At 39.9% G+C, this 9,968-nt stretch overlaps 1 protein-coding gene across 14 annotated transcripts in view; it reads right to left on the reverse strand.

Annotated features, from left to right (window-relative positions):
• The window catches only part of STAU1 (staufen double-stranded RNA binding protein 1), a 49,395-nt gene extending 39,434 nt beyond the window's left edge, over positions 1–9,961 (reverse strand). For 5 of the 14 annotated variants that reach the window (XM_043527447.1, XM_043527442.1, XM_043527445.1 and 2 more), the window contains exons 1-3: positions 9,617–9,836; positions 5,692–5,829; positions 2,032–2,100 (exon numbers count right to left, since the gene is read on the reverse strand). The gene's annotated coding sequence lies outside the window, so the exon portion shown is untranslated. Of the gene's footprint in view, positions 1–2,031; positions 2,101–5,691; positions 5,830–9,616 lie in introns of all 14 variants that reach the window. The other 9 variants (XM_043527444.1, XM_043527443.1, XM_037915526.2 and 6 more) reach the window with 7 other exon arrangements.
• Positions 9,962–9,968: the final 7 nt, after the last annotated feature.

Genomic DNA, 9,968 nt, shown 5'->3' on the forward strand with positions numbered 1-9,968 from the left:
GAAAAAAATCCATAATGAGCTTTTAAAACTTCACTTGAAGTATAATTGCCAGCTTGTGGCAGTAGTCATCTCTTAACATTTACCCTATGCCAGCCAACTGCTTGAATACACGAACCCACAGTTTATTTCCATACCTCAAGATGAATTTCCTACTTTTTTTAAAAAAACAAGAGAAAACAATCGTGTTGCAGGTGAAATTTTTCTAATTAATCTATCCTTTTTATCTGTGTCTCTATCAATGTACACAATGCTTGTTTGTACATAGATATAACTTGTTTGTTGTTTGATGGAATCACTGTTATCTAGTTTGCTCCTTCAAGCAAAGCCCATTTATATTTATATTCCAATTGCATGATAACTTGCCAGATGCACAGACATTACTAATCTGGAAATATTTCAGCATCAACACTTATTCTCAGAGCAGGGAAAGCCTAGGAATCTTGTATTCAAGTATTAACCCTTCTTGTGAAGCAGATATTTAACTAATTCTATAGGTTTTAAGAAGTCTCCATTTATTTCATTTCTGGTACTGCAAACAATAAGAAATATAGGAATGGCCCACAGAGGATTTCTATGTAAAATATATATACTTTGTAAAATCAAATTTGAGAAATATTTTGACAGTACTCCAAATAACAGTACACAAAGCAAGGTGTCCTTTTATTGTTGAAATTTAAGCTACTCAGGTAGCCAAACTATTGTAACCTATTTGTACAAGGTGCTCATTAAGCTATTCCGACTGACACTGCCCTCAAAGCAAAAGCTTAATTACAGGCCATGTTTTAGCATCTATAAAAATATAGGCAATAACCTTTACAAATTAAGGCAGCAAGTATCCTGTAACAGAAATTTAGAATGTTTTCGGTTGCCACATACAACAGAAAACTTGAGACGGAGGTTGAGATTGACATTTTACAAGTGAAGTAGAAAACTAAGAAAATACTCATGTATTAGGTGGGAAAAAAAAATAGATAATTGCTTGCTAGGTGCATTCAAAAATGAATTTTAAAAAAACCATTTTAAACTCCTATAAGACCTTCTGTTTGATGGCAAATTCCTTACAAACTTTAGGTGATCCTTGTGAGATACAGGTAGCAAAACTGAAGCCTAAAGTCACAATGAACAGACGCAGAGTATGGAAATGAACACAGGTGGTTTTGCTCCCAGTCCTTTTCTCATTAAGATGCTTTTAGATCAGAGAGTCATACTTTGTAGCTTCTGTATGCCAAGCTCATTGCACATACCAGGGGCTTCTTGTATCCTACATTCCCCCATCCCCACAGTTCCAATTTGACACCCTTACATCCCACCTCCCCTTCAGTTCAGGGACATATGTAAATAGCTAAGAAGTTTATTAGTAGTTATTGTAGAAGTTATTGTAGTTTAAATTAATTTTCTTCTTTCTGCTTGGAAGATAAGGCAGAAAAGAACATTTTAAACTCTACTGGAATGATGGGCAGAGTTTAGATGGGGAATGTTGTTATACTGGAAGGTGTTGGTAGTTTCCATCAACCAGTTTTCTTCTATAAATAGTTACAAAGCTCATTAAAGTTGATGGGTGTGCTAACCAGATGCCAGGGACTGTATCTCCCCTCACACACACACACTTTCCTCCTCCTGGTTTTCCAATTTTTATCAAAATCAATAGGATTCTGTCTATTGATGCCTACAATATTCCCTAAAATTTTGGAAATGTGAGGAATGGTAGTCTAAAGTTATATTACATCCAGAGAAATACTATCAGGTTGAGTTTACGGCCCCATTTCACTCAGCCAAAAATTGTCAGATTTCTGTAAGAAAAAGTTATGCAAGAAAGTAATTTTTTCAGGCAACTGATCTTCCTGGATTTCTTTAATGCCAAAATTATTAGAGGTGTTTCAGATAAGTTAAAGTGTGCAGGGGGAAAAAGAGCTCTTTTCCCCCGTGTAACATAATATTGCCAGTTAATAACCTTCTTGAATATTAGGTTAAAAAAGGTAGATACTATAAGTGATAAAAGTTATTGAATCATAGGTTTAATGTTTCCTGTACCTTTAGGTGATCCAGGGACAGTGAAGTTTTGGTTTTAGTTCCAGGGAGGGTATTTATGTTGGAGAAAGCCTAGGAAGAAAAAAATATGCAGTGTTAGTAATTTGCTTTGTGAAGCTACTGAAGTATTTTAAGGTATTCTATAATTAACTGATCATTGCTAAAAATCATCATCAGGAGAAATGAAGAAACTTCTGAATATGAGGGCAAAATTGTCCAAAGTGTAGCTGAGAGTGAAGACTGCTTGGAAATTTAGGAACTGGTTTGCAGAAAAATGCTAACTCCACATATATTTTAAGTTTCTGAGGCTTGTTTTATAAGATGCCTTCAATATATGCCTTGTAAGTATTTAAGCTGTGAATTTCAGAGGGGCCTAAGGGAGTTGGGTGCCTAACTCCCCATGGCCATTGAAAATCTCAGCCTTAGACAAGAACGTACATAAACATTATATTCTCACTTACAGATTGTTTGCAAATGAGCTTCATTTTTTACCATGCAGAACTACAGCTTTATTTGCCAACCCTCCCCTTCCTGCTCCCCTTCCCTAATCCCAAGTAACCTCCCTTAGGGATGCCTACTGTACAGAGACTATATTGTCATAGCTATACTGGCACAACCCTGTAGTGTAAATGCAGCCTACACTAATGGAAGAGGTTTTTCCGTCAGTATTCGAGGAACACCACCTCCATGAGCTACAGCAGCTATGCTGATGGAAGCATTCTTTCATCAATTTATCTGTGTCTAAGATGGGGTTTAGGTCAGATACCTATGTTGGTCAGGGGTGTGTTCCCTCCCCATCCCTGACTGATATAGCTATGTCAAACTACTTTTAAGTGTAGACCAAGCCTTAGACTTGGAGGAATGGCTGGAATCATGGAGTCCATCAATCCTGCTCTTCGCCTGGCTATAAGGCAGGGGTCCCCAATGTGGTGCCTGTGGGTGCAATGGCACCCGCCAGGGCAGTTGTATGCACCTGCAGGACACTGCACCTCCGAAATGTCGCTGCCGAAGAACCACCCACCGAAATGCCGCCGAGAAGTGTTGCCGTTTCTCGGCGGTGATGCTTCTCGCCACTGCCGCTTCTCGGCGGCATTTCAGCGACGGGGTGTCTGGCGCCCGCCACAGTCTTCTGGGAATAGGAATATGCTATTCCCACAGAAAGGTTGGGGACCACTGCTATAAGGGTTACTTAAGAATATGATGTACCCGCTCCACAGCAAGGCCTGATCTCACTGCCATGTGATCGAACACTGGAGGACTAAGATCAGATAAGGGAACAGAATTTACGTCTCCTCCACAGAAACAATGCATTGCATTGCACTAAGCAGAGAAACAGACATCAGATAGCCTTATTCAAAAATTGACTTTTGCAACCATCTTTAAAAGTTACAGTAACAGCTGTGCACATAGTATTATCAGTTAACACACTGACACTAGCATTGTGTTGCAGAATTTTTATAAAGTCTGGTTCAGTAGAAAAAGTTTAACAACTATGAATCAAACTCTGCAGCCCTTACTTACTACAAGGTGAGTTTTATCTGTCTATTGACTATCAGGGCCCAGGTCAGGCCCCTTAATATTTCTGATTGACTTCTTGTGCTATATATTGATATTATACGGTAGAAATAGGAAAAGTAGAAAGCAGAGATAATAGATAAACTGATGAGTAGAAGTTCCCTAAAGAGATAATGCCCACATATTTTGTTAAAGGTTTCAAACTTACGTAACATTAAAGCAATAATTTCAATGTTCAAACTTGGTCATATCTCATGTATTAAAAATTATGTAGTTAAATGCCAGGTTGTTTTTTTTTAAATAAAGAAAAATGCTTTCAGTACTAAGATCAAGTCAGTCACTTGCAATTCCCATTTAGACTAATCCTACTCAACACATTTATGGGGGTTTTTTTTGGACAGACATTACACAGCATGCCCACAGTTTTGGCTCTGGGGTCTTGAAAATGAAAATTTGTTTCCTACTCAGTTATTTCCTACTATTTTATCAGAGAAGATGGATGGTCTCTCGGCACTGCAATGATTTTTAGTTTTGGCTTATGTCAAAAAATAAGTCCCAAAGTAGCGTTTCAGTCCCTAGCATAAAAGTCTTATAACTATCTTGCTAGAGCCAAAACTTTAAAGATAGGTTTAAGTTCCTCTCTCTCCATAGGATTTCCACCTGAATAGTACAAAAAAAGAGAAAAGTACTCCTCTGTTGCAGCAGTATAGCCTCTGAGAATGTATTTTCCAAAATGATTGTAACCATTTTCAATAGCTGGATATTCCTTAAATACTTGGACTTGTTGTCCTTTTAATCCGCTTCTCACTGTTCTATAAGTGACCTTCCTCATAAAATCCAAATGCTACCATCCCAGAATACTGTGTGAAGCAGTTCAAGGACACGCATCAAGTATTAAATTTAAAATTTTATTTAAAAAGTAACTGACCACATGAAGGTTTGACCTTCAGTCCACACATCATGTGTAGTTTTTAGTATAATGTACTGTGTCTAGTTGTAAACAAAGTGGGACAGGGACAATTTCTTCTGTACTTAGGACACAAAGCAGTATACAATAGAAGACTGAAATAAGAAAAGATGACAAAAGGGCTGTGCAATAAATAGCAGCTGACAAGGAATTCTCAATCTACACAAATGAAAATTGTACAAGACATACTAACATTTCTAGCCACCTTTTTTAGATGAACAAATCCAGTTTATTCTACACTTCGGATATTTTGTAAAAAACTAATCAGAAAAATGTTAGATAAATAATACAATATCTTACAGACCCCATCACACTAAATTGAGTTGTTATAGTCATATTCCCCAGAGATATTTAAAAACTAAAGGAATTCTTCAACCACCATAAATATAACAAAAGCCAGTATATTATTAACATCTGCCACCTATGCAGTGACAATCTTCAGAGTGACCTATCACAAGGTAGTAGAATAATTACTCGGGCAAGTTTATGAAGTTTAACATCTAATTGATGGATAAGTATTTTCAGAATGATTTTTAAACAAGTAAGAGGTTGTAGAAATGTATTTGTCTATTTTTTAGTTCTTAATTTCAAACGACTAACACAAAACCAACATGGCATCATGTTGATATTATTAAGTGTCCTCCAATTTGTGTTTAATATCCTCTCCATTATCATACTTGTCCAATAGTTTGTAAATCAAATAGCTTGTAATTATAAAGAACATAAATCTACTAGAAGTTAGCTGAAACTGGCATGTTCCTAGAAACCCATTTCTGAATCTTTGTGTCCTTTCTTTGAAAGGGGTAGTTAGTTTTCTTCTAATTTTAAATATGGCATTGGTTTTCAGAAACTAAGTGGGGGAGTAAAAATAGTAACTGATTAATAAGGCACACCAAAGCAGACTTATGTGCTACTGTACTCAGCTAAAACTAAAGAAAAGTCTAAAAATATGAGTTATGCTGTAGACAGAATAATTTCTTCTAATCAGCAACATATTCCTGTTCAGGGGTATAAAAGGGAAGACAGAAGCTTTTATAAAATGAAATATGCAGAACTTCAGTTCAAGATCAGGAATAGTGGTGTTTTTGCCTATTAATACAAAAGACAAATTGAACTTAGGTTTAAATAAATCTCATATTTATCTTAGGCACTTAAATGGCCCCCATTATAACAGTACCTACCTGCCTCACAATCTTTCACAATGTCCCTGTGAAATACGGAGTGCTATTATCTCATTTTATAGATGAGAAACAGAGTGGCTAAGTGACTTGCCCAAGATCTCAGAGAAAGTCTGCGGTGCAGCAGGGTTTTGGTGACATCTGCAATTTTGAAGAAATGGTTTTCATATCACATTCTTTATGAATTATTACTCTACACTCACCATATAAAAAACGGAAACTTGCAATCAGACACCTCTGAAACCTCAGTAGAAATAGTGGTGGTGATTAACAGAAGCCCAAAAACTCAGGTCTTGAAAAATTTACGTGACATCCACATAACTACAATACTACATCTACTAGCCTACCCCAATCAGTGAGAACAACCTCCCACAAAACCACTGAGAAGAGGAAGGGTGTGGGAATTCATACAAAGTGTTGTTCCTGAACCCTGCTCAAGGTTTCCATCTCTTATTAAATGAATATTTAATGCCATGAAAAATTATAAAAGTTTTGTCAATGTGTATGAAACTACTCTTGGGTCTGTCAGAGCTCTGTACAATATATTAGACGTGCCCAAAATGCAGAAGTGGGATGTTTGGGAATTTATTCAACGTCCACTTGTTGTTATTGCCCATTTTTAACTTGATGGCTGGTGGCTACCAAGAAAGATGCTATTATTGTCTCCAATATCAGCCTCTGGCTAGTAAGTGTAATACATATCAAACCCCCTCCCCCTCTATCATCTCAAGCCTCCTGACTGTATGGAAGGATCCATTACTTTAGATCTCCTCCAGACTCCTTACTGCAGTGACCAGGGGCATTGTCATTCTATCCTTCACTCAGCTTCCACTTCTGTTTTCTTCTTCTCTGTGAATAGTTCCAGCATCCTGCCTGTTCATAACTTTTTTAAGTAGCAGTGATGAAGGCAAAGACATCATCATTGTCAGTTTCACTAATACTAGTTAGAATCCCATAGCAACAGTGAAACCAATTAAGTCTTCCGTCTGCAGACCTAGGAAGACAGAACCACACTACAAAGTGTGAATTTTCCTTACTACTATCAAAGCTACACACTTTTTTAAACATGGAAGGTTAAATACTGCAGGAACTGATGGCTTAGCTGCCTCTGCTCTTTTCCAGTCTTCCCCTATACCACATCATTATTGGAATTTCAAGTCCAAATTTCCACAAACTATAATAGCTCTGTAGAGTTAGGTCATTTTACAAAATACTCCATGATAACCCATATCAAGGTATGTTTTCATTTAAGTAGCACAGCTGCAGCTATGTTGCTGTAGCATAGACACTTACTACAGGAACAAAAGGGTTTTTTCTCTCGCTGTAGAGCGGATAGCTAAGTCGACGGAAGAATTCTTTTGTTGGCCTAATTGCATCTACAGTGAGGGGGTTGGCCTAACTGGGTCAAATTTTCTCACAGCCCTGAGCAATGTAGCTAGGTCGACCCAAGTTTTAGGTGTAAACCAGACCTCAGTGACAGTGACCTGATAACCTACAGTATGAAGCAGCTCTGATGTGGCTGACTATTTAACTTTTATAATTAGTGTTAAAACAGAATAGCCGAATATTTGTTATTGAAAGATTTAAATAGCTGCCACAAAAAAGGCACTTGCCCCTTATTTTCTATCAATTACAGGAAAAAATGAGTTATCAGAATGCAAAAGCACACTAGCTGAGCAAGGTCGTGTTCCTGGACAAACTTTCTATAAACCACAAACATGTTCCTCTTATAAGATCTTGATTAGCCAAGGAATATCTCTAATATTTGTGGTACTATAAGATGAGGCGCAAAATAATTCACAGGGCTGATAATTTACATGGTGCTTCACAAATACAGATAAGACACCCCAGGAGAGAGGATATGGATTAATGATAAAAAAGGGAAGAAGGTGATGAAAAGCCTGAAGAGGGGGATTTTAAACAGTGATCTGAAGGAGAAGCACGAGCAACACCGTGGTTTAAAGACACAAAACCAAGAGCAGAAAAATATGTAATTAAGGCAAAGAACTGAGATAACATGTAAGCCTTTAAATGCTAACAGTTTCCACTATCACAAAAATATTTTAAATGAAACTTTATTTTTCGAAAACATTACATGGTTTGAAAATACACACTCAAGGCTAATGACTGTAGAAAATACACACTCAAGGCCAATTGTAAAGTTATCAAAAATACCACACAAGTCTTCTTTATTGGTCCAGTCCACTAAAATAATCAAGACACATACATGCCATGTAAATATCAACATCTTCATGTCTAAGAGAAGTTGTCAATGCAACTGCTGAAAGTATTGTTATAACAGGCAAAATGAACTCCCCTTTTTGGAATTATAAGTGTGTAAAAATAGTCAAACCACTTTAACAATATCTAGATTTACCAAGAAAGTCTATTAGATGGGGCTTTAAAAACCCAGACACCTGCAGAGTAGCATTTATATTATTCAGTGACACCAAAGGTATAGGCAGCCCATTTTTTCAATTTACCTCTGATCCAGTAGTTACATCAGCACAATTGCACAGATGTAGGTAAGTCTATGGACAGACTAACTTCTACACAGATTGACTTACAGATGCCCACACAACAAAATGTTTAAAGATATGAAAGACTTTCAAGAAGTCTGGCTGTTGCTATTTATTTTAGTGTGATTTATTTTATTTATTTACACTTATACACAGTACAGAGTTTTATTTTGTTAAAATGAAATTCTATAACCCAATATGGATTTTGGACAGGAAAGTGTGAAAGTACGTACGTAGAAGGGGTGGGAGAAATCAACTATACAGGATATGTCTACACTAAAGTTTTTTAACCTTGTTAATGGATTGCCAATTAACTTGAAATAGTTAACACTTTTGTAAAGGCTAGTCTGGACACTTCCCAAATGCTTTGTTTTTTCTAAGCCAATTCCTTGACCAGCTAACACACACTAAAACTACAACTTGTCTAATCTATGCTATGATGTTAACATCATCATTATCATGTTAAAAATATAGCTTTCCCCCCTAGTATGAACATTGCTACAACGTACTGTAGTTGCATGTTAAAATGAGAATTATAAGAATTTTAAATAAAACTCAGAAGACCTTTGTATATTTATTTTATAAACTTACTACCCAAGCAGTGGATGAAGGATTATATTGTTGGTGTGGCATTTTTATTTTTGTGTGTCACTGATCCTAATCTACTCACTGACATACACCACGTTCTTCCTCCTCTTTAACCGGCCAAAACAAACATAAGACTGTCATCTATGTATCAAGTTAAGATATTGCCTATTGGGGCTCTAACACAATGGGGCAGCAGGTGTGAACTAGCCAAATGCACCTGTCCCACAGGCTCTAAAACGGGCAGCGGGGAAACATCTTGCAAAGGAACCTGTTGCTGTTCCATCTACCAAAAGATTGCCAAAAGATGTCACGACGGGAAAATGGGGGTGGCTGATGCTGTAGCTGCCACCCGCCCTGTTGCTCTGGGGGGTGAGTGAGAAGGAGGGAACCTGCCGCTTCAGCTACCACCTGCCTATACACCTGGGGGTCGGTGTCTCCGACAGGGCGGCGAGTCCCAGCCAGCGCGGCCTGCTCCCCCTCAGCAGCCTCAGCCAGAGCCCGCTCTGTAACCTGAGCCAGCCCCCCACCTCCCCCTACACCAGGCCGGGCCGACTCCCCCCAGGGCCCGCCTGCCGCTGCCCGTGAGGACGGGGCTCCGATTCATCCCCGGGTAGCGGGAGGCGAAGGGGAACCCGGCCCCTGCCCGAGCTGGCGGCACTACGACCTACCGAGCACCGCCTCCCATCCCCGCCAATCAGGGCCCCCGCTGCCGGCCTCGCACACCCCACAGATGGAGACAGCAGAGCCGCCGCTGCCCCACTAGGCCCCGCCGCCGCCGCCGCCCCCCCCCCGTGGGGAATCCGGAGCCGTCCCCCTCTCACCTGGCTGCCTGGGCTGCGGCTCCCGGGCCGGCTAGTGCTGCGGGCGGGCAGGCGGGCGTCTCAGTCCATTGGCCGGGTCCCGAGGCGGGGAGGGGGTCTGGGAAGGGGGGGCGAATCGCAGTGGCGGAGGGAGGCGGCGGACACAGGGCAAACACTAAAGAGAATGAACGCCGGGGGCAGGGCCGGCCGGGGAGGAAGTGACGGTACCGCGCCTGAGGAGAGAGCGAGCCAATCGGAGTGGCCACAACACCTTATAGCACCCGCCCATCGTAGCACCCGCAGCCAATCCGCCCGCGCACCGGCTCGAAGCCCGGCCCTTATCCCGGACCGCAGCTCCCGGCATGCACTGCTC

The sequence above is a fragment of the Chelonia mydas genome, chromosome 13 (assembly GCF_015237465.2).
Source record: "Chelonia mydas isolate rCheMyd1 chromosome 13, rCheMyd1.pri.v2, whole genome shotgun sequence".
Classification (NCBI taxonomy): Eukaryota; Metazoa; Chordata; order Testudines; family Cheloniidae; genus Chelonia; species Chelonia mydas.